We start from the raw sequence: 5,691 nt of genomic DNA, 5'->3' as shown, positions 1-5,691 counted from the left end.
ACAATGATCTTGCCCTCTAAGTCACAGATCTTGAATCTGGGGTCTCACATCTCATATCTGTGCTAGCACAGGGAGAAAAGTGAGATAGTTTTGACTTCATTATCAATTATATTCTCAAATTTATTTGTCTTAAAATGAAATGCTTTCTATAAAAATAATCAATAAAAACAAATCCCCTGATAGGGTAAATGGAAGAATGATTTTCATTAATCATAGAGCAGACTGCTATTTCATAGCCACATTGTTACTTCTAAGACATTTTAAAAAAAAGATTCAGTCTTATTCATATAGACACTGATTTTTTTTAATTAAACCATAATTAAAAAAACAACAAGTGCTTTCTAGTATTAAGCTGCCTGCGCTCATCTTTTTATGACTCCAAAGAAAAAAAACAAACTTGCATGGATTAGACAATTACCTCAATGTTCTGAGCTGATAATGGCTTAGAATTCATTTAACATCCGACCAGAGTTTATTGAGATCCGCTGGACAGACAGTGCTCAACAAGGGGAGGGGAAGAGGGCAGGAGGGAGGTCCCTAGAAGTGTAAATCAATAACAATACAATGCAAGAACACACCCAATACCACAGGGATTACGATGATTAAGTGTCAGATGATCTGCACTGAATGCATCAGAAATTTAGAGAAAGGAGCACAAAGTGTCTGGGAGTGCAAAAGAATCGCAATCTGACTGAGCGGTGGCTAGGATGACATTCCACCTAGAGCAGGGACCTCAGCAAAAGGACAGAGCAAAATACACATGGGAGAGCGACTAGGTCCCTTTGAAGGGAGAGAAGGTATGTACCTGTATCTGTCAAAGTGTTTGGATTCTAAACCAAAACATATCTTCAAAATTTTAAAAGGGTAGAACAAATTTTATTGAGAGGAAACTGAAAGCCAAGATAAATGAAAAATGTTAGTAAGAAAATGTTAGATTACTTGAAACATAGACATCAGACCTTGAAAGGACCTTCAACTTCATCCGGTCCAAATGCCTTATTTCACAGAAGGGGAAATTTAAGCTAAAATAAAATAAAAACATGCTCATGCTCACTAAGATAGTAAATGGCAAAGCCAGAGCTAGAAACGAGTGTGGTGTCCTTCTCCCTACCCCCTTAATAAATTCAAATATTCAGACTTAGACAAATCACATCCCAGGTTGCGCAAAGAAGTCCCAGAACCATTGTCAATAATTTCTGAACAAGCATGGAGAATAGAAGAACTGTTGGCAGACAAGAGAAGAACAAAGTTGTCCTGATTCTCATGAAGGGGGAAAGGGGCATATTATAAAAACTATAAGCCAGTCAGCTTGACAATTATCCCTGGCAGAATTCTAGAACAGAATTTTAAAAAGCTATTTACTCCACAAACATTATTATAATAATAGAAACGAGGGGGGAAATAACCCACAATTTCACCACTTTAACCCATCAACTGAACAGATTGTTAAGTAGACTGTCAGTCTTTAGAAAAGCAAAGATCACTCAGAGCCAACCCGGAATCTCAGAAAACAAAACATGTCTTTATTTATCCCTTTCCTGATAGGGATATTAGACTGGTAAAAAGAAGAGGCACCAAATCCATACTTGCTTTCAGCATGGCTTTTGACAAGACGTATCATAATCACCTCGTGGATAGGACATGAACTGGCTGAGAGCCAGTGGGTACAACCGTGGCTGGGGCAAGAGCAAGACCTACAAAGTGCTGATTAGCTGCAGAGCAACTATGATGGTGAACCACGGAGAGCTCTCTTTTACCCCTCCCTAATAGTATTTTTGTTTGTGTCTTAAAGGAGAAGCTTATCAGATTTTCATTCGATGTGGAGAAGGAAGGATAGTTAATATGAGGGGATATTATTACTACTAATAATAATGACAGATGCTGGTTACTTGCTATGTGCTATGGATTGTGTTAAATAAACTTTCCCCACAAAATTATTACATGTAAATTGTACCTTCCTATAAGGCAGGCAGTATTATTTTCTCAATTTTAGAGATGAGGAAACGGATGTTTTAAGAGATCAAGTAATTTGCTCAAGATGACACAAGTCATAAGGGGAGGAACGAAATTCTAAATCGAGGTATGTCTGGCACCAGAGTCTGAACTAAACAATCCTAAGTAATTTTGACAGAACACAGCTATGAGCTTAAATCCACATGATATCTTAGGGCTTAACACGTGCATTTTAATTTTAAAAATTAATTAAACGTACAAAGATTGGGCTGATCTGATATACCCATCCATATGAATGACCTGGGAGTTTCAGTTGACCTAAAGGCTCCAAAGGGAAAATAATGAAGAGAGTTCATAAAATTTTGGCTTTATTAATAGACTCATAGTAATGAAATCAAGATAGCTAAGTTTGCTGGCAGTGCGATCAGAACACATTTTAAGACAAATCAGAAAATATTATCCAGATAGATCCAGAAACCATGCTATATGAAAAATAGATGAAGAAACAAATAGCATTTTAGCCTGAGAAGATCTAAAGCATGACATATTTAAGGAACATCATATTTTTAAAAAGGCAGAATGGGGATATGTGAGTGGAAGTTATAAAGAGCTACCACCTAAGGAAGGACTTTCTACCTATTGGAACTGCCTAGAAATATAATGAGCTGCTTCTGAGTGCTACTACAGGAGTTCAAACAGCCTGCATGAGCCCTTGGGAATGTGAAAGAAATTACCATGCTTGCGAAAAGGCAGGCAGAGGCGCTAGAAGGAAGGCCGAGGCATGTATGCTCCATTCCAAATCCAAAGATTCGAAAACTTAATTTAGATACGTATTAGCTTATCAGAACCCGGTTAATGGTTGCAGTTCAAACAGTGAATTATTCGTCAAATGATATAAAATAATCCTCAAACAGATCTAAATGTGTTAAAACAATATGGTTTGTGGGGAAGTAGGGGAGTTCCTATTTTAATTTCTAACTAATTTGAAGTTACCTGAATTTACAGCTGCATGATCTAACTAACTGGCAAAGACCCATTCCATATCAGAGTAAGAATCTAAAATGCATCACCTTCGGTGATAGTACCCAGTGAAGTCTCTTGGCCACTCATTTTTGTCTTTTGACACTGCATGCTAAAAGTTTTAGTTCATTATAAATACCTTTATTCCTCAATCTTGACCATTCGGTTGATTTAGGGTAAGGGAGTACCATTAGATTATTACTGCTCCAGAAAACTATTCTGACGTGTGCTTGACAAAAACTGATCTTTCCCATCCAGAAACAAAAGAATTCTCTGGCTTATTAATAGGCGGTTTGTGCTCACATCTTTTTTTAAAATCAGAGCCATTCTTTCCTGTGTGCCAGCGCCATCTAGTGGTGAAATAGGCACATTTTTCCAGTGGGGAAGAAAAACCCGGTTGGGGACAATTAATTAGGGATCACCATTCCTTTCTGCAGGATAATTGGAAGAAACCTTTGAGGGGAAAGGAAATATTTAATATCTTAAGATAATCCAACAAGGCCTTTCCCAAGATCCTATCCAGAGACATTTTCAGTTGAGTTTCCAGAAAGCATTAATCCGAGAGGCTAGGGCTGAAATTTTCCTAGATTAATGAAAGGAAATCCTCCCAGAACAAATGAAAATAAGTTAATTAAATGGGAGGGATCACAGTGACTTTTCCTTTCTATTTCCTTTCAGTATCAGTTCTAACTCATGGACGTTTATGACATGCAAAGGCATGTGATTAGACACCTGTGGAGATGCTCAGAAATAGCCTTAGGGAGTGGAAATGGCTCTGAAATGAAAGGATGAGATAGAAAAATGCATGAGGGTAAGAACTTAATTTTTTTAGGACAATGATTTTTGACAAGTCACTGCTTGGCAGATCTTGTGCAACTCCAAGCTGATCATGAGACTTGTCTTAAAATCATTCCATATTCAATCCTGGGCTATGAAGAGGAAGATATTATATGCATTCCTCTTCCAGTTTTAGGATTACTCAGGGTTGGGGATAATGTTAAGGATAATAATATAAAAATATTAGAAGCATGAGACAAGCATCCCAAAGGCTAAACGCAGATGGAGGGGGGTGAATTGGATAATGGCTAAGATCCCATTTCTCCTCTAGGAGTTTCTTACTCTGTGATTTGAGGCCATCCACAAGGTCAATAATGACTGTCTCTGTGTCAGGGCGACTGGCCCAAAGGACCCAGGGGTTGGCAGAGTGACAGACTGTCTCTTTAGTTCCACAGGTGAGTCAAAGCCAGGTGATCTGACCAGAGATCTGTTCATTCATTATTCTCAGCTGCTTCCTGTCCCTTGCATTCTTCAGATGGTTTACAATCTTGTCTTTACTTCACAATCTTGTCAAGTCTTACACATGGCTCTCTTTTCAGTCCCCTCCAGTCAATGAAAAGTTCCTCAAAGGCAGGGAATTTATATTTTGCCTCTTGTATCTCTGGGCATCTTGGCACTGACATATGAGCCCTGAATCTCACTTGTCTCATTATGACACCAAACCCTGGACTGTGAGATCTGGCATTGACCTTGGACATCACCTGGCTCCATTATCTCATCTTTTTGTGTGAAACTGGGGCCTCAAATGAGATGTGGCTTCCTAAATATCACTTAGCTAATGAGAGCTTGGATCAGCCCGAGACTCCTGACAGTCCTAGATGTTAGCATGGCATCTTAAGCTTCTCTCTCATAGGGCAGGAGACATGTGCCCCACCCAACCCCTCAGCTGGAAGAAGGCAGCCAGAAGCAAGAAACTTTCTAACAGCATGTGACTACTGCCTTCTCATGTATGTGAATTATTTCCTTCTACTCCATAATATATATATATTTGTTTTAACATTAAAATGTGAGATTATTTTCCTATTAAGGAAAATTGGTGCTAAAGGTATAGTGGGAAAAAGTCATTTATTTTCCTTGGCATAATGCTGTAAGCCTTGGAGTCAAAACAACGTTGTAACTTCGGTTGGAGTGCTTGGGGTTTAGCAATGGTGAACATCTTTCTGAGCGGATTCTGGGCCCCTGAAGCTGCGAAGAAGGAAAGAGGTCAGAAGGAAGGTAAGCAGGGAGGTGCAAGCCAACATCCTATTTATTTAGAAAATTGTTTTAACAGCTTTGTTAAGATATAATTCACATACCACCCAATTCCTCCATTGAAAGTGCATAATTCAATGGCTTTTAGAATACAAGTCTGTGAGCGAACAGGACACAGAGGGCACAAGAAGAGCTGGTGACTATCCTGTTACAGACACACCTCCAAATAGTGCCTTTTGGGGTAGAAGGAAAGGCAAATTATCTAGTTTTAAAATTCAATTGTGCTGTGTCCTCCCTCCTAGACCAAAGCACTGCTCCACTGTCCCCCAGCTTCCCCTCCCAACCTGAACCAAGGCTCCATCCATAGACATTTACTTGGGCAGAAGCAATAGACCCCAGTGATGAACTTGCCATAAAAAGCAGTTCTTGAACTGGCGAGAGAAGGGAGTAAAGGGCCAGAAGGGTGGGGGGTCATAAGTGGTAAAGCAGTGAGCAATACTCATTTTAAAACAAAACATAAATTGACCCTAGGGGAGTAATTGAATTCCAATTGCTACTTGGTGCAGAAGTAGAGGGTGGAAGCCACACTGAGAGTTGGCATAGGGGAGTGGTTAGGAGCACTGGCTCTGAAGACAGGCACCTAAGTTTGGATCTTTGCTCTTTGGCCAAGTAGAGGGTAGGTAATGAGTA

General features: G+C 39.4%; 1 long non-coding RNA gene across 2 annotated transcripts in view; it reads right to left on the bottom strand.

The window, feature by feature from the left end:
* Positions 1 to 4,858: 4,858 nt before the first annotated feature.
* Positions 4,859 to 5,691, bottom strand: part of LOC107184235 — an 8,657-nt gene continuing 7,824 nt past the window's right edge. For both annotated transcript variants that reach the window (XR_001515062.1, XR_001515063.1), the window contains exon 2: positions 4,859 to 4,995. This is a non-coding gene — a long non-coding RNA (uncharacterized LOC107184235). The remainder of the gene's footprint in view (positions 4,996 to 5,691) is intronic.

The sequence above is a fragment of the Myotis davidii genome, unplaced genomic scaffold (assembly GCF_000327345.1).
Source record: "Myotis davidii unplaced genomic scaffold, ASM32734v1 scaffold1893, whole genome shotgun sequence".
Classification (NCBI taxonomy): domain Eukaryota; kingdom Metazoa; phylum Chordata; class Mammalia; order Chiroptera; family Vespertilionidae; genus Myotis; species Myotis davidii.
The sequence above is the reverse complement of the archived record's forward strand: the minus strand, read 5'-3'. Positions and strand labels throughout refer to the sequence as shown.